The sequence below is a fragment of the Theropithecus gelada genome, chromosome 6 (genome assembly GCF_003255815.1).
Source record: "Theropithecus gelada isolate Dixy chromosome 6, Tgel_1.0, whole genome shotgun sequence".
NCBI classification, from domain to species: Eukaryota; Metazoa; Chordata; class Mammalia; order Primates; family Cercopithecidae; genus Theropithecus; species Theropithecus gelada.
This window is the reverse complement of record NC_037673.1, coordinates 68,894,441-68,913,156: the sequence shown is the minus strand read 5'-3', so window position 1 is coordinate 68,913,156 and position 18,716 is coordinate 68,894,441. Positions and strand designations below refer to the sequence as shown.

The window sequence follows — 18,716 nt, the reverse complement described above, 5'->3', positions numbered from 1 at the left end:
CTCTTAGGCTACAAACCTGTTCAGTATGGCTATACCGAATACTGTTGGCACTTGTAACACAAAGGTAAGTGTACCTAAACATATCTAAACACAGAAAAGACACAATAAAAATATAGCCTGATCATCAATATTTGTCTGTTAGTGGTGGTCTGTCATTGACTGAGACATTGTTATGCAATGCATGACTGAACTAAGTATCAGAGCTTAGATGTGAACCCAGATCTTCCATCTCCTGAGCCTATATTCTTTCCTATGACACTGTGGAGGCCTGCCAAAGATGAAGAGTTTTAAATGATGGTAAGGAGACCAGAAGGAACACAAATGGGGAAGAGAGTAGATTTTGCACAGCATTCCATGGCTATGATGCTAACTCACTTCATAGTTTGCATTTCGACTAGAAGGACCTAGTACATATAATTAGCTATTCTTAGTCACCTTATACCTTAAGAGTACAATTGTGACCCTTACAATATTTCTTGGGTGAGGGACAGGGAGAGGTAAAGAGTATAAGAAGAACCCTTTTAGAGAATTAAGATATATTATTAAGTCTGGCTTAAGTCTGGCATTTGTACAACTGAATGAAGTTTCTACTGCTGATTAGCTTTTCTGAAGCTTTGTTTAAGCTCCTTTTGGCCTCACAATATGTACCAGGCTTTGGGGTTAGGTGCATGAAGTTCACTAGGTTGAAAACCTAAAATCCCAGGTAAAGAAAAACTAAAATACTCTTCTAGATTTGCCACATGATGTACCGTTATAAGCTGTCTCCTGGTTTACATTGCAAGTCATCATCATTAAAAACATGAGTAGTAGCAAATATTCCCATGACTGGGATCCTGGTCTTGTAAGAGGGAAATTGGCAGGCCCAGCCAACTCTGCTCCCTTTGTTTTTAAGGGAATACTTCTCAAACTTTAACATGCTCAGAATAATCTGGTGGGCTTCTTAGAATACAGCACACTGGGCCTCAGTCCTAGAGTTTCTGACTCAGTAGATCTGGAGTAGGCCTGGAAATCTGCAGTTCTAACAAGTTCCTGAGTCCCCCACAGATACCAAAGAATGAGTGTAGATAGAAAAGTAGGTAGGTGAGAGGTAATGTATTAGGGAAATTGGCTCCCATGGTTAAGCCGTCCAAAGCTGGAGACCCTGGATGCCAGTACCGTGGCTCAGTCTAAGTCTGAAAACTTCAGAACCAGGGGAGCTGATGGTTTAATTCTCAATCTGAAACCAAGGGCCTGAGAACCTGGGGAGCTGCTGGTTAAGTATTAGAGTCCAAAGGCTGGAGAGCCTGGAGTTCTGTTTTTTTTTTTTTTTTTTTTTTTTTTTTGTTTTTGAGACGGAGTCTCACTCTGTCACCCAGGCTGGAGTGCAGTGGCCGGATCTCAGCTCACTGCAAGCTCTGCCTCCCGGGTTCACGCCATTCTCCGGCCTCAGCCTCCCGAGTAGCTGGGACTACAGGCGCCCGCCACCTCGCCCGGCTAGTTTTTTGTATTTCTTAATAGAGACAGGGGTTTCACCGTGTTAGCCAGGATGGTCTCGATCTCCTGACCTCGTGATCCGCCCGTCTCGGCCTCCCAAAGTGCTGGGATTACAGGCTTGAGCCACCGCGCCCGGCCAGAGCCTGGAGTTCTGATGTCCAAGGGTAGGAGAGGATGGATGTCTCAGCTCCAGGAGAGAGAGAGGAAACCACCTTTCCTCTGCTTTTTGTTATTGTGGTGGTGGTGGTTGTTCTTTCTGGGCTTCTAGGTGATTGAGTGGTGCCTGTCCACATAGAGGGTAGATTTCCCCCTACTCAGTCCACAGACTGCTAGTCTTCTCTGGAAACACCCCAACAGACACACCCAGATATAATGCATTACCAGCTCTCTAGGTATCCTTAATCCAGTCAAGTCAACACCTAAAATTAACCATCACAGGAAGTATACCCCTAATAGTCACCAGTGATACAGAAGGCAGCTACTGACATGCTCCCAGTGATGCACACCACTTGAAATTCAAACCGTGTGTAATCCTCTCCCCTCTAGTGTGAGCAGGACCTCATCACTTTCCTCCAGCAAAGAAAATACAGCCAAAGTGATGGGCTGTCATTTACATGATCGGGTCACAAGAGTCCGTGTCTTCCATCTTGCTCGTACTCTCACCCACTTGCATGCTAGCACTGACGCAGCCAGCTGACATGTTGTGAGGTGATCTACGTAGAGGCCCACATGGGAAGGAACCTAGGGAGACGAAGCCTCCAGCCAAAACTCCTGGAAGAAATGAGGCCTCAGTCCACCAGCCAACCAGCACAGAACTGATTCCTGCCACCAAGCAGATGAGTGACCTCAGAAGTGGACCTTTCCAAGTCAAGCCTTGAGATGACTGTAGCATGCAAGAGACCCAGTTAGGGGATCCAGCCAAACCGTGCCCAGCCCCTGACCCATAGAAACTGTGAGATAATAAATGTTGTTTTAAACTGCTAAGTTTGAGGGTAATCTATTATGCCGCAATAGATAACTAGCTGGGCAGGAGAACAGCAGTGGGGAGACTTGAGAAAAACTGCCTTAGTGTGAGTGATGAGAACTTTCATGTAACGAAGTTATTCTGGGCACTCTACAGAACCGGGTCAACAGTCTTTATTCTCTGGGGTTGAAATTATTTATGTTTTACTTAGAGGATCATCTTTAAATGGGAATGTTTATTTAGGTATCCTATTGCTAATTCTCAGAAGTTCTCATTTTGCACTCTAACAATAGCTATATGGAAAAAATCCTAATGGAGTAAACAAATTCCATTTGTTACTCTGTCTTGTAACCACACACTTAAGCATCTAAGTGTCATGAGTATTTTATAATAAATTCACATCTCTTAAGAAGCAAGTTCATATAGGTAGATAGGAGCTTAAAAATGCTCATCTTTAACATAATTTAAAATTTAAAGTAAATAACCAAAAGGATCATTTCAAATTCACATGTTATAAATGCCGCTGTATTTATTTAGGTAGATTTTTTATGGTAGAGAAAGAGATCAAAGGAAATATGCGTAATGTTTTCCATTTTGTCAACATATCTTGAGACAGATCTATTAATACAAGTCAGTACTATAATTGTATCATAAAAGACAAATAGATTATTGGGTATTTTTTACAATGACCATATGACTTTTGTGGATTAAAATCAGGATGATCTAAATATTAGTAGATTAATTTATGTGGAGGAAAAGTTACAAATCATTCACTTAAAAATTGGCTTTGTGCCCACATTCTAGAGGCACACTAGGGAGAGTTGTAGCTGCACAGCTAATGTCTACACAGAGTGAATTTCAGAACATAATTTATGTAGATGAAGTGTGCAGAATGTTTTTATTTGTTCTACATCTCACTGTCTCACCTCTGCATGAACTTCCCAAACCCAGATCTACTCCAAATATTCTTACTCCCCTTCTCCACACTTCCCTCCAACGTGTTTGCTTTGGCAACTTTCATGTTCTTACAAACAATTCTCCCAAGGAAATCAATCACTCTTGCACCCAAAGAGAAATACTGTACACTCAATGCGATGACAAAATGAAACATGTCTGAGGCAAACCATGTGTTCCCGCGTGTCCGGGATTATGCTATTTGCACAAGGAACATGTTCCTAATGTGTTTGGCTTCTGTTACCCCTTGTGATTGCAACTTTCATTGTCTTTTGGAATTTATGATTTCAGAAGCAACTGCTTGGACTCATTTAATGGGACACTTTTGGAATGTGAAGCCTGGGGGATTCACTGGGCAATGTCATTCTGTTCTTTTCAGGCAAATCTGGCCCATATAAGTATACCTGATGTTTAAGGAATTGTGGGGGATTGATTCTGTTTTTGAACCCCAGACAAATGGCTTATCTAAATGACATGGATCCATCATACTTTGAAAGTTCTTCAGTTCATCAATCACTTTATTTGGGAAGAAATACTTTCTGGCAATTGAATGAGGCAATGTCATTTTAGAAAAGAGGTTTTCTGGCCAGGCATGGTGGCTCATGCCTATAATCCCTTTGGGAGGATTTGGGAGGCCAAGGAAGGTAGATCACCAGAGGTCAGGAGTTCGAGACCAGCCTGGCTAACATGGTGAAACCTCCTTTCTACTAAAAATACAAAAATTAGCCAGGCGTGGTGGTGCCCAACTATAGTCCCAGCTACTCAGGAGTCTGAGGCAGGAGAATTCCTTGAACCTGGGAGGTAGAGGTTGCAGTGCACCGAGATGGTGCCATTGGACTTCAGCCTGGGTGACGGAGTGAGACTCTGTTTCAAAAAAGAGAGAGAGAAAAAAAGAAAAGATCTTTTCTGTGGTGCTCCCCTCAGAGATACTCAAGGTACTTGGCCAAATTCAAATTTGTCCCTCAATTTGGCAGCATATTTAATTAGAAGAGAGGCACCACTACTACCAGTTCCATTTTTATAAGCATAAGACCCATGAGCTAACCAAATCCCTGTCCTGTTCTCTTTGCTCTGAATGAAGGATATCTACTTCCTTACACCAAAGATTGTCATAGTAGGAGGCTGGTTCCAGGCCCATTTGGCCTTTTATCTGGGTTTCTGCACTCTCTTCCGCTGGAGTTCTTCAGTAAGCCCTGGGTTCATTTCCTGCCATGACTCCACCTACCTACTGGGGACCCTGGGAAACTCTGTTCCATTTAAGTTTTTTTTTTTTTTCCCTATATCTCATTAGTCTTAGATTTTTTAGAATGACAAATGGGGTGAGTAAATTTTCCTAGTCTGGTGTCTAATATATTAAAAAATTAAATACATAAGAATTAGAACCATCAATCACTCCCATTGTAGCAAATGAAATGACACTGGCTTACGGAAGGCATACAACAGAATCAAGTCATAGGTGATGGAAAGAGGGCTTAGTTTAAAAGAAACAGGGAGGCAATAATTAATTCATTGTTGAGAATGGAAATTCTATCCAATAAGGAAAGTGTTGATACTCAAAATCTTAGGCTTCTATTAAGAAAACTGTGATCCCAGGAGCATTGAAATTAACGTTTAGAATTATCCCTCACAGACATGGGGGGACACCGTATGCATGAAGAGGGGCCTATGTATGGTGCATGGTTAAGATCATAGGCTTGGGAGTACATATGCCAATGATTGGAGACCAGCCCTGCCACATATTAACCTGGTGGATAAACTATTTAACTTCCCTAAGCCACAGTGTTCTCATTTGTAAAATGGGCAATAATAATCTACCTCATAGGTTTATTGTGAAAACCATACAATATAATACATGCAAAGCACTGGCAGATGATACAGGCTAAATCATTGTTAGCTGCTGTCATTATCATGATCATCATTACATTATCACTGTTACTGATATTCTAGTCAAGACCATGGAATATATATTAATCCATGTATATGTTATATAAATTGTATATATGTAAATCCATATATACATTATTTAAAAGTAACTTATGCTACTAAACAAAGATGGTCAAAATAAGTGCTCTAAAATTTTTTTTAAGAGGAATAAAGGACTGTAAAAAGGAAGAGAGATAAAACTTCAAAGAGCAGGTGGTCCCTTTGCAGGGCCTTGGTCTGGGCCTCGAAGATGGGTTGGAAATTGCCATACTGTGTTCCATCCACCAGCTGTACTGCACTGACACAGCAGTGCCTCTCTGTTATAGACTGAATGTTTGTGCCCCCAACTCCAAATTCATGTATTGAAGTCCTAAACTCCAATGTCATGATATTTGGAAGTGGGGCCTTTGGGAGGTAATCAGGTTTAGATGAGGTCATGAGAGTGGGCCCCCCATGATAGGATTAGTACCCTTATAAGAAGAGGAAGAGATTAGAGCTCCCTCTCCCTGCATTATGAAGACACGGCAAGCAGGTGGCTGTCAGCAAGCAAGGAGACTGGAGTCCTCACCAGGAGCCAAATTTGTCAGCACCTGGATGTTGGACCTTCCAATTTTCAGAGCTGTGAGAAATAAATGTCTGTTTTTTAAGCCATCCAGTCTATTGTTTAAGCCATCCAGTCTATGGTATTTTGTTACAGCTGCTTAAGCTGACAAAGACACTCTCATATGAGGCCAGGGGAGCATTAGAAACCTCAGCCTTCGCATGGGAATATGCCACCTTTCAGGGAGGCAATCTCATTGGTTTACTGGGCTTCAGGTTCTTTATTGTTGTCTTTCTACTGACTGGTAGGAGTAAAGTGTCCTCTTTTGACTAGGGTCACTAAGTAAAGGAAATTTAGGTTGGAATTATTGAAACCCATTCTCTTCTTTTATTCCAAAGAATTTAAGTTCCTCAGCTGTGATTTTTTTTTCTGGTTCGCTGAAATTTTTACTTTCCTTATTCCCCTTATTCCTTATACCAATCAGTTTCGAAGTAATGTAAACTGAAGGCAATTTGTACTAGTGCTATCTTTCTTTTTCTGTTTTAAATGTAAGGCCATGTGTCTCTTTGATCAAAAGGACCCATAAGCTTCTCTCACACCTTAATTTTGAGTTGGAGGAGCGTATGGTCCCCAGTCAGACAGGTGGACATTGTATTAAGTCATTTAGATCAAGACACTTCATGAGCAATATAAACCAAGCAAGTGAAGGAAGTATAAGAGAAAAAGAAGATTGTTTTAATTCCCCAAATCTCTTCAGTTGTGGCTCCCCAGACTGAATAAAAAAACCTCTAATATAGAAGCCAGGGAGAAGTTGGCACATGGTTCCAAACAGTTCATTTTACTTTCTATTTCCTAGTACTATGCTTGCTTTTAAAGTCCCCAGATTGCATGGCCAAGTGATGCTTAGCTTAAGATCTCTGTGGCTCTTCAGATATTTCTCTTCTGTGTATATTTGAATGATTTCTGTCTCATCTTGCACTTGGGAAGTCTTTTTAGGAGAGGTAAATTTACTCTCTGCTTGCTCTGATTCAACCTCCTATTTTCTTTCATTCTTTTCTTTTCTTTTTTCTTTCTTTTTTCTTTTTCTTTTTTAGATGGAGTCTAGCTCTGTTGCCCAGACTGGAGTGCGGTGGTGCCATCTCGGCTCACTGCAACCTCTGTCTCCTGGGTTCAAGTGATTCTCCAGGCTCTGCCTCCTGGGTAGCTGGAATTACAGGCACTCACCACCATGCCCGGCTAATTTTTGTATTTTTAGTAGAGAAGGGGTTTTGCCATGTTGGCCAGCCTGCTCTCCAACTCCTGACCTCAGGTGTTCCGCCCGCCTCAGCCTCCCAAAGTGCTGGGATTACAAGCGTGAGCCACGAACCTCTTCTTTTCAATATTTGCTCATTTACAGTTTCTGCAGACACTTCTTACCAGCAATACCCTGCATGCTCTCTTCCAGAACAACCCCTACCCAACTTCTCTTTTCTTAGGAGCCATTGAGAAGTACTCTTTATGAGGCACTAAGGACTGCTGAATTGTTAGAGGTTAGCATTGAGTTCCTGCCACAGCAGTCCATTTTCTTAATGACTATTACTGCCACCAGTTCAGATATGTTTTGTCTAGTTCTCAGTAACATTGAAAAAATTATGGTCCAGTAATTTTTCAGGTTATCTTTATAGTTCAAGTATTGTAAGCTCCCACTTGTCCGTTTTCAAACTTGATTCGACTTCATCTTCCGTAGGTTTTCCTAGATAGTGGCCAGTGGCTTTGCAATGACTTGACGTAGTTGTTTAATCACCTTCAGACCAGACTCCACATCTTTACTACGGTAGTTAAAAGTGGGTCTTTCTTGGGTGAATATTGGGAGGAAGAAAGACAAGAGAGAGAAAAAGCTTAGCACGATGGAGCGATGTGTTGAGGTAGGTGTTTTGGACTCATCCAGTTTTGTTGTTTGCGCTTACACTGGAACCTCTGAGCTTTGGCTTTCCTTTCTCAGGACAGGGATGTTTCCCGCTGTTTTCTCTTTTGTTGGCTTGGGCAGGAAAGAGCGTGCGTTCCTCTTTTCATTCAGCCCAAACATAAAACACGAAGCTTCCCGTGCTTTAGGGGACATGTGGTTGTGTTCTAAGAGCCATCTGCAGAGAGACGGTCTTGGGAAAGCTGCTTCCCCAGAACGCAGAAACATCTCCGGAGCAAGCGATCTCCGGCCCGCAGATTCAATAAGCCCAACTGCACTTGGCTCCGTCACAAACCTAATACGGCAGCCCATATTGTTGCTGGGGAAGTCTCCAGCCAAACCGAGTTCTTGTAAAAATAAATACTCATCAGCAAATATTTTGATTAGTTAAAAATGTTCGAGATGCCTAACCCCTCGTTCCCCTCCTCCTTTCACGGTGCGAACGCGGAGAAGAGGCTCGGCTCCGGGGGGCGGGAGCGCAGTACTGCGCCCCCCGCCTCGATGCGCGCCAGGCCCGCGGGCGCCCGGGAGGCTTGGCGCGGCGGGGCTCGCTCGGCCTCGAGGGCGCGCGGTTCCGAGAGCCTGAGGACGCGAGCGCTGGCAGCCGGGCCTCGCCTTCCCCCGGGCCGCCGGCACGGAGCCGTTCGCAACCTCCATACACTTACTTGCTTGCCTTAAGCTCTTTATTAACTCCCCCGGAGGAGCGCCGGCTGCGGCCGCGCCTCCTGCGCCCCGGTGGTCTGGCTCCTCCGCGCGGCGCACATGCTAAACAGATTAACATGCCTTGGCTGACCCACGCTTCGCAACCCGCGGATAGGGTTTCTGCAGCTCCATGTGGAAATTAACCTATCTGTACCCGTGGTCAGCAGCGCCCGGCCGCTCCCGCGCCGGCCCGGCAATCCAAACAAACCAGGCCGCTGGCTCCCTTTGTTACTCTTGGCCCCCCTCCCCTCTACCCGGCCAAATATTTATTGGAAAAGAGGTTCTCCTCTTTGGCCGAAGGTAGGGCACATTTCTGAGAGCTCTTTATTTGTAAATGATTTTTTGTCAGGCCAGCCAGGCACCCTTAGGAGGGGCTGTCAGGGAACTCAAACTCCAGGACTGGAAGGTTTCTAGCCCTCCGCAGGCAGGGAGCTGTTTATGTTTGCACAGGGCACCCGAGTCCTGGTCATTAAAAATGTATGCACTGCCCACATTTTGCTTTTGTAACAGCCCCTCTGTTTAATATAGTTGTTTGCTTTGTTGTAGGGCAAGTTTATTCCCTCATCCTGACCCTCAATCTGCCTCCCATTCACACCCGGTCAACAAAGTGAGCGGATTCTTCTAGGTTTTCTTACTCAGAGGATCAGAAAAGGTAAGCTCGGAGGCTGGTGGGTACCAGCCCGAGGCCAAGTACGAATCGCAACAGCATCTGCCTTTCAACCGCTGCCTCTTCCAGCAATTCAGGATTGCTAATGAATTTCTAGTTCCTTCGTTAAGCATTCTCCTCTTATTATTTCATATCCCCGTTTCCTAAATTATTATTCATATTATAATTCTATAGAGGCAGTTCAGCTTTTCACTACGTACTGCATGCGGGGGTCTGTGTCAGTTGGGTGGGGCTTCTATGGTGAATACTGCCCAGGAAGATGAATGTGGCTTTTCCTATTCCTTTCCCTGGCGTTGGTCATGAAATATTCCATTGTTTGGGAACCCTAAATGGCTATTTCTGGGATGGCTGCAACTCCCTGATGCATCCATGCTTTGTCTCCTACTCAAAATGAGCCCAGGCAGTTTGAGGTTGCCGGCTGTGCCATCGTGCCTCACCGGCTTCTAGCAGTGTCACATCACTTTCGGGCTGGCTTGGTGTTTTGAGTGTTGTTTCTCAAGGCCAGTGGCAGCCATCCATCTCACTTGCATTTACTTTCCAGGCAGCCCTCACTGCAGTGCAGTGCCCTTTGCTGTCTTGGTATCAGTGAACTGTGTGAGACTCGCAGGGCTGACTTGGCACTGATCAAACTGTGTGATGGCAGCCTCCATGTGGCAGGGTCCCAGGGGACCTACAGTCAGCAAGAAGGTTGGGCACAACTGCTCCTTAGCAGATCATCATTTGCCAGCCTGCTGAGTGACAGGCTCACTGTGCTGATTCATTGTGCCCTTTCTTTCAAGTACTGCATTTCTTGGATGGATGGCATGTCCCTGAGGTAGAAAAAACTTTCAGAGTTGCAAGCTTCCAGAAATACAATCAGGAACCAATTGGCAGCATATTTTAGGTGGTTTCAGTCTGACACTGAGGAGATGAACTAGAATTGGCCCTGATAATACACCCATAGCTCAGAACTGTGTGGAAACTGAGCTATAATAAATGTGCTGAGAAAAAGGGAAATCATGGTCCCCTGCAATATGTATTGCTGTAGGAGAAAAACCTAGATTCTCCTGCAAAGGCAACAGAATCCTTTAAGCTTGAAAAGAAAAAAATTATGCTCAAAGTCCAAGGCAATACAAGGCCTTAGTCAGTCAAGAGCTGGTGGTTCTTTTTCCCTCTGGTATGGAGAACATCTCAGAATTCCTCCCAGCTCTGGAATTGTGGTGTTCAGTCAGAGGCTCACTGTTAGAGCATTTCTCCATGTTTCCCACAAGGCAGCCAGCATCTTGATTTCTGGTCATCCTTTCTTCCCCACTTCATCAGCACCTATACTCGATATTGTCCATATGGATCATGTGTGTGGGAACACACAAATTACAGCAACTTTTGTCTTTTGTCGTGAAGGGCTGACAGGGCAATAAACACACACAGCCTCCCTCCTCCAGGAATTCCTCGTCCTCCCTGTGTGGCTCTGGCCCTGTGGATAATATCATTACAGGACTAAACAAATAAACAGTCGATCCGAATCAACCAGGAGGCACTGGGGACTATACAGTTCCTCTCTGCAAAGATGATACAAGTAAATTTACACTCGCAGCTTGGAAGTGCTCCAGCGGCTATGAATAGCTGTTCAGTTCTGTCAGGTTGGGGAGGAGCTGGGGCACTGGGCTGACCCCCCAGCTCTGTCTTTGCTTCAATCAATGTGAGCTTTCAGGGTTCTGTTTTCCTTACTATCCTTAACTGGGAACATTGAGGACCAGTCACACTTTTTATGAACCGTGAGCTCAAAGCAGCAGCTTTTAGTACAAAGTTAACATATTAAAATCCAATGACATGGATGAAAGGTTAACACACTTCTGCCAGCCTGAAGCGTCCCCTTTGAAAGTGATTTCCTGCATTCAGGCTGTCGCTGCTGCTGCAAACACTGCTGCCATCACCTCTGCCATAGCCCCTTCGGACAAGCACATTGATTCATTCCACTTCAGCGCAAGAACAGAAATGACTGACTATAGTCAGAGCCACACCAAACGCTTACTCTAATCCTGACCAACAAATTCTAAACGACAAATGGATTAATATACTTTTTTTTTTCCCACTGGAAAGAATCAGTTACAATGATAACATGAAAACCACTTGCCGTTCTCTTTTTCCAAGTTTAAAGATGAAGCTTTCTTGTTTCCTATCTATATATGCATCAACAGTTCTTAGGACGTGTCAGACTTTTTTTTTTTTTTCTGTTGCCTGTTCTTCTGACCCAAGACTGATTTTTTTTTTTAAGTTTGTAACTCTGCCTGCAACCATATGATAGTTCCATGTGTGTTGAAAAAAAAAAAAAAAAGACTGAAATGATATATACCAAAGCATTAACAGTGTTGGTGGGATTACACTTTTTAAAACTTTAAAAAATATTACTTTGCTTTCCCCCAATTTCGGTCCAAGAGTGTATATTACTTTTTTTTTTTTTTTTTTTTTTTTTTTTTGAGACGGAGTCTGGTTCTGTCGCCCAGGCTGGGGTGCAGTGGCCGGATCTCAGCTCACTGCAAGCTCTGCCTCCCGGGTTTACGCCATTCTCCTGCCTCAGCCTCCCGAGTAGCTGAGACTACAGGCGCCCGCCATCTCGCCCGGCTAGTTTTTTGTATTTTTTTTAGTAGAGATGGGGTTTCACCATGTTAGCCAGGATGGTCTCGATCTCCTGACCTCGTGATCCGCCCGTCTCGGCCTCCCAAAGTGCTGGGATTACAGGCTTGAGCCACCGCGCCCGGCCGAGTGTATATTACTTTTAGAGTCAGATTAAAAAGTATTTAAAAGGTTATTCTTAAACAACATTTGTCCTCTTGTGGTAAGCTCTAATTTCTGTTCAGTAGGGCTCATACTCAGTAAAGGTAACCTCAAGGCATGGAGTTACTGGCCTTTCTGGTTTATGTGTTCAAAAACAGAGGATTAGGCATTCAGAGGTTTGCCTACAGTTTCTTCAGGAAGGTAGATTTGGGCCAATAGAAGGAAAAAGCAAATAAAACAGAGAAAAATGTTTTGTGCTTTTGTTTTTTCAAAGAATAAGGCAGCATTACTTTTGACAGGTGCTTTCTGTATTTATGACCCACTCAAGAGCCCTGTAGCAAACAACTCTATCTTCTTCAAGTTTCCAGAGGCTTGCACAGGTGAGCCCGGGTTTGGGCAGTATGTGTTTTTACATCTGTTGAACTTCAAGGGCTCTGGGGTAAACATGAAGGAATGATGTAGCTTCTGGGAACTAATAGAAGGCCCGTCTGATGCTGAGGGACCATAGGAAACCACCTGTGGGCCCCAGGTGAGCGGAGCCTTCTGCAGCTTCTCTGAGATCAGTGTTGTGGGGAAAACATATCAAGGGGCTAAGCAATGAGGAGTGGTGAGCTGAAACACACACAGACCTGGCATTGCATGATTTGGATTCCAGGTGCATCTCTGCCACTGAATTACTATGAGAACCTGGGTAAGTCACTGATCTTTCTGTGGGCTTCATTTCAAAATGAAGAGGTGGGTGCGATGACCTCAGGTCAGGTCTGTGAGTCATCTCCTGTTTTGGAGTGCACAAAGATGGCTGCAGCAGATCACATAAGTCTTGAAGCATTGACTATTCAGAATGTCCAATACCCCAATTCTGACTGTTCAAGGAAAGCATGGTCTTCAGATCCCAAACTGGAATTAAGTGGGAAGATTTGGCTTGTTCTGATCATTTGCATGAGGATAGGTTTTGAATTTTTACATGAGAGACATTATATTGGACCCTGACCATGTGCCAGTTACTAGGCTAGGCATGCGGGCAACAAGAATGAACAGAGCCTACTGTCTGCTAATTGTGAGATCCTAAGTCCCTGGCTTAGGAGACTAGTGTCTTTGGTTAGTGTTTAGAAGCCCCAATTTGGTACCCAAAGGTCTTCTATTCATTCAGGGGCAGAACTGTCTGGGACTGGCTCCCAGAGGTTAGAAAAACAAGCAATGGCCAGAGGCCACCTGGCAAAGATTGGCAGGGAGCTGGGAAGGAAGGTGTCTCTGACATTGTACTAGTCCCTCCACTACTGTCAGTGTTGGCTCGAAATTCTCTCTATACCTCAAAAACCTGATGATTGTTAATGTAGTATCTATTTTTTTTTTATTTTTATTTTGGTTCTCTCATCATATCTAGTTAAGTCATTTTTGAATACCTGTCTTAGCTGCATGAAAGGACACTAAAGAAAGGGGGTTTACTTGTGTCCGGGCTAAATTTTAAAGGAGAAACTGGGTGTTCCAGGGAGACAGGCATGGCAGGGGCAGTTGGAATCAAAGTGTGATACTTCCAGGAGAAGATGCAACTTTGGAAAGGTCTTAGGTTTGGTGACAGAGGTGGAAATGAAGATTCACTTGGGCAGTCATTTATTTTACATGGAGAAATCTCCTTCCAGAAAATCTGTTGGTTCACACTATGTTTAATAAGATACTCTTACAAGATTCCTTCCGGTTCTACAATTTGACAACCTGTTTGTTCAAACAATTCTTCAGTGCTTTCTTGACTCATTGATTAGTTCAAAATTTCAGAGACTAGAGCACATTTTTGGGAAAAGGAAGTGATATTTTCTTCTTCCCATTCCCTACACAGATATATGGCAGTCCTAGACCACCTGATAATGGAAAATCTGGATTTTCCCTTCACTATTATTTTCAAAGCAGTTTTACAAAAGGCTTTCCTAACTATGACAGAAACTGTTAATTGTCTCACAATATCTGCTGTTCTAGTCTTCCTTTTAATGGAAAATCCCCCTAATTTTTAGCTGGGCACATGGCTACCCTTAGAGACTATATTTTTCAGGATCCCTTGCAGCTAGATATGTCCATGTGACCAAGATCTGGCCAGTAGGCTATGAGTAGAAGTGATGTGTACAACTTCTGGTATATCCTAATACAGAAGCTGCTGTCCTTGACATCCTCTTTCTTTTTTCTATAATCTGGAACAAGGACAGATGATGGTGAGCCAGTTTTGGTTATGCAAATGAGGGCAACATCATAAAGGATGATAGAGCAAAAAGATGAAAAGAACTTGGGTCCCCACAAAGCCCTGTCCTGCTTTGTGTGTTTTCTACCAGCTCAGACCTTTACATAAGAGACAAATCTATTTTATTTAAGCCACTATGTTACTTTTAGAGTCAGATAAAAAAGTAGTAAAAAGGTTATTTTCAAACAAAATTTGTTGTCTTGTGATAAGCTCTAATTTCTGTTCAGTAGGGCCCATATTCAGTAAAGATAACCCCAAAGTGTGGCATTACTGGCCATTCTGGTTTATCTTTCTGTTTATTAAAGCAGCAAATCAATATGCTAACAAATGCAGCAAGTGTTCTTAGTGTATTTAAATCATGACCTGATTTTAAAAATTTTGTGCTACACACATTTTCAGGAAAGCATTTATTACATAAATCAAGGTATACCTCTATTGTCCATGGCAACACTATCCTTCTAGTCCCCTAGACGGCAAATCTCATATTCACCTCTGACTCTTCTCTTTCCTTTATTGCCCATGTTCAATTAGTCTTCAAGTCTAGGTGAAATTTTTCCTTCGTAATGCCTGTGAGATTTGACTCACCCTCTCTATATCCACAGCCTGCCCTCATCCATGTTATCACCATCTTATGCTCAATTTACTAGAGTAATTCTTAGTTGTCTCCAGGTCTCTGGTGTAGCTGACTTCTAGCCTACCCATTACCAGATAAGTCTTCCCAAAACAGCTTCTTCACTATGTCATTTCACGAACTCCATATTTCCAACTGAACCATATGAAATTCCTGCTAATTGACTTACAAAAGTGGCAGTTTCATATGGCTAACCTAACAATTAGGCTGAATTCAAAGAATTCCACCCCTTGGGTTCACCTTTTATTTACAATTCCCATTCTGCCAAATGATCCCTTTATTCAGTTTGCCCAGATTTCTTGGTCATCCTCTTACCTTGGTGAACTTTCTCCTTGCTGTGCCTTTGTTGGGTGTGATTCATCCTCCCTAGTAAGTCTTTCTTTCTGTTCTCTGTCAATGTCACTCTCCATTTTCTTCAAGACTCAGTTCTAGACTCTTCCTCATGATAGTTCCTGTGATCAATCATCCTTTCCAGGAAACTGAATTCTTAATTTGAATTCCTATAGCATTCTCTAACAATATGAGTATCTTCTGTCCTAAATAAATTGTAAAATCCTCATGGGCTGACTGTATCTTCTAATTTCTTTAGCAATTTTTAATTTTAAAAAGTTCTGCTCATAATGGGTACTTCATAAATACTTTATGACTTAAAAAAGCCATTAAAACTGTTAACTTTCCTAGTCTGACTAAAAAAAAGACACTCTCAGTAAAGTCCCACAGTTGTCTCTAGAATAGGAAATATGTGACTGGCTACTAGCCAAGTAGTGGTACTTTTTCTACTGCTAGAAGAGTATGAATGGCAGGAGCTTGGGTGACATGGCTCTTCCTATCGCTCTGTCTCTTTCTTGTGGATGCACACAAAGGGGCTCTGAGTCATTCGATCAGTGTAGTTCGAAACTGAATAACCCTTCTGTTTTCTTCCCTTCCTCTAACTCATCAAAGTTCTTTCTTATTCAGAGATTCGTTATTCATAGTACCTGTTGTAACTCTGCTAGACTGTGAATACTCAGGGAATGCTGACTCATGTTTGATGAATGCATATGTGAATGATCAGCAGAGTTCTTTCAAGGGAGAGCAAAACTAAAGGCTGAGAAATAGCAGGTATCAGTGCTAGGATTTTAAGCCTTCTGGCTCTAGCAGTATCAGAATGCTGTCTATGGCCCTCACCAAGTGTCATTTTTGTGTTGCTCAAAAAGGAATGATTGGTTCTCAAGACTTGTAAAATCTCAAAAGCTCACAAGGTCAGGTGAAAAGTTGCTTAGGACTTACCTCATGAATACCTTTTCCCAGTCTCAACCCTCACATCCTCCTGTGGCATGACAGGGCTCAGACACAGCCTGTAAGTGCTAGGTTTGTTCCTTCATTGATCAAAGTCAACACAAAAGGCTAACAGGAAGGAAGGAGGAATGAGAGGCAGACACCGTTAGGTTATCAATTCGTAACTACACCTTTTTCCATGGCTAGAAATAACCCTGATTAGGATAGTGTTATGGTGAATTCTATGTGTCAACTTGACTAGGCCTAGGGGTGCCCAGATTAAGCAGTCTTTCTGGGTGTGTCTGTGAGGATGTTTCCAAATGAGATTAGCATTTTAATCGGTGGACTCAGTCAAGCAGATTACCCTTTCCAGTGTGAGAGGGTGTCACCTAATCCATTGAGGGCCTGAATAGAACAGAAGGCAGAAGAAGGAGGAATTCATCCCTTTTGCTTCCTGCCTGCCTGCGAGCTGGGCATCGGTCTTCTCCTGCTGTTGGAGTGGGATTTATGCCATTGGTGCCCCTGGACACTGGGCCTTTGGACTCAGATTGGAATTTACACCACCAGCGTCTGTTGGTCTCGAACCTGCAGATGATGGGACTTCTGAGCGTCCATAATTGTATATATTTATATTATATATCTATATTATATAGATATATAATATATATGTACCTATGTATCTAAGGGTTCCATTCCTGTGCAAAACTCTGACTAATACAGATGACTTTAGTGTGACTTCTCTAGGCGTCTGATTTTTCTAATCTGAAATATTAAACAGTGGGATCTCTTTCCATGGTTAAAGGGTATTGTCTATGATTCTGGAGAGGAAAGAATTTGACCAGAGTTTGTAAATGATTTAATGATTAGGAAATACATCCTACCAAGACTTAGGAATTAATATTATTTGAATTTATATTATTTAGTCTGAAGGGGGAAAAGGAATGAAGAGTACCTTTATAATGTTTTTAAAATATAAGAAAATTTGTTGACCAGCTATTCTCAATTTCACCTGAAAATAGAGGAAAAATAAGGAATGAATTTCAAAACACCATGGGGAATGTAAGACTGACTTTTCTGCTACTATAGATAGTGGTTCTCAAATTTTAATGTGCATTTTAAAGAACTCCCAGGAGCTTCTTTAAGATGCAGGTTCCTGGCCTCTAAACTTAGCAGTTCTGACTTGGTGGTTCTGGGGTGGAGCCTATGAATCTGTATTTTAATTTTTTTTTCCCCAAGCCAAACTGTATCGAGCTTTATTAAAGACACTTTCCATAAACAATCATGGCATTTCAGGCAGGATATGGGCAGACAGTCGTTGACAGTATACAACAACTTTCAAACTCCCTTCTTCAATGGACTACCAAAAATCAGAAAACCACTATTAAAACTTAACGAAGTCTTCATCTGATGCTCTGAACAGGAAAAGTTTAGAGTGAGGGTTGACATTTCACATTTAGCATGTTGTTTAACAACTTTTCACAAGCCAACCCTGACTTTCAGGAAGTGAAATGAAAATGGCAGAATTTATCTGAAGATCCATAATCTAGAAACGAAACCACTGCTGTTTTGACAGGTGCCATCTCAGTGGCATCACTGGAAAGTCCAGATTGCCTAACACACTGGTAACCAATGACTGGGGGTCAGGTCCCAACAGATGTCTGGGCTTAAGGGAGTTAAGTCTATGCTGAAGGAGGGAAAGGGAGAAGAGGACATAAAAATGAATTTGTTTTTCCATACCACAAGGCTTTTGTGCCAAGGTGGCCATGTGTGTTAAAGTCAAGGAATCCCTCCTCCTGGGAGCCAAGAGGAAGTCTCTCGAAACTAGAAGGGAAAGGTGTTTTCCCCACATCACTCCAGCTTCAGAGACATTCTGTTAGTGACATATGCCCCTTCCCCCAAAAACAACAATGAAGTGTTCTGTCTGCTAACAACACAGCTTAAAAAAAACAAAAGTAAAGCAAAATTCTGCATTTTTATAAAACTTGATAAAAAATAGTATTTCAAACTGTACAGTCACCAGAAGTACACAGTCATCCAAAATGCATACACTTCACTTGGCATCTCCAGCACCTTCAGCTTTCTGTGCCTGGTCTGTTTTGGCATCTCCATTTTCTGCAGGGTTAGTCCCCTCCTTGCCAGCATCAGCTTTTCCCTTTTTCCCTTTGGGTACCTTCTCTTCCTTCTTTGCAGGGGCCTTTTTAGGCTTGGCCTCTGGCTTTGGAGGAGCAGGTTTAGCAGACAACCTCGCGGATCTTCTCTGTGGTTCATCCTTCACCTTGGCTTTATCTCCTTTAGCATCCCCTTCAGCCTTTCTCTTGGGCATGATGGTGGCAGCGACAACGGCGGGACATAGGCGCTGGGCGCGGGATGCAGCGGCGTATGGGCTTTGGTCGGTCCAGGGGCCGGTCTCGCCTCTTCTTTTTCACACTGCTCATGTATGTTAACTTTAATTTAATTAATTAATTAATTTATTTATTATTTATTTATTTTGGAGACACAGTCTTGCTCTCTTGCCCAGGCTGGATTGCAGTGGCATGATCGTGGCTCACTGCAACCTCTGCCTCCCAGGTTGAAGTGATTCTCCTGCCTCAGCCTCCCGGGTAGCTGGGATTACGGGTGTGAGCCACTGTGCTCGGCCTGAATCTGTATGGAGTGCAGTGGTGCTGTCTCAGCTCACTGCA

General features: G+C 43.0%; 1 pseudogene across 1 annotated transcript; it reads right to left on the bottom strand.

Moving 5' to 3' along the window:
* Positions 1–17,401: 17,401 nt before the first annotated feature.
* On the bottom strand, positions 17,402–18,440 carry LOC112626591 (annotated as a pseudogene). The gene has a single exon (XR_003119916.1). The product of XR_003119916.1 is annotated as a non-histone chromosomal protein HMG-17 pseudogene (transcript).
* Between the last annotated feature and the right edge of the window lie 276 nt (positions 18,441–18,716).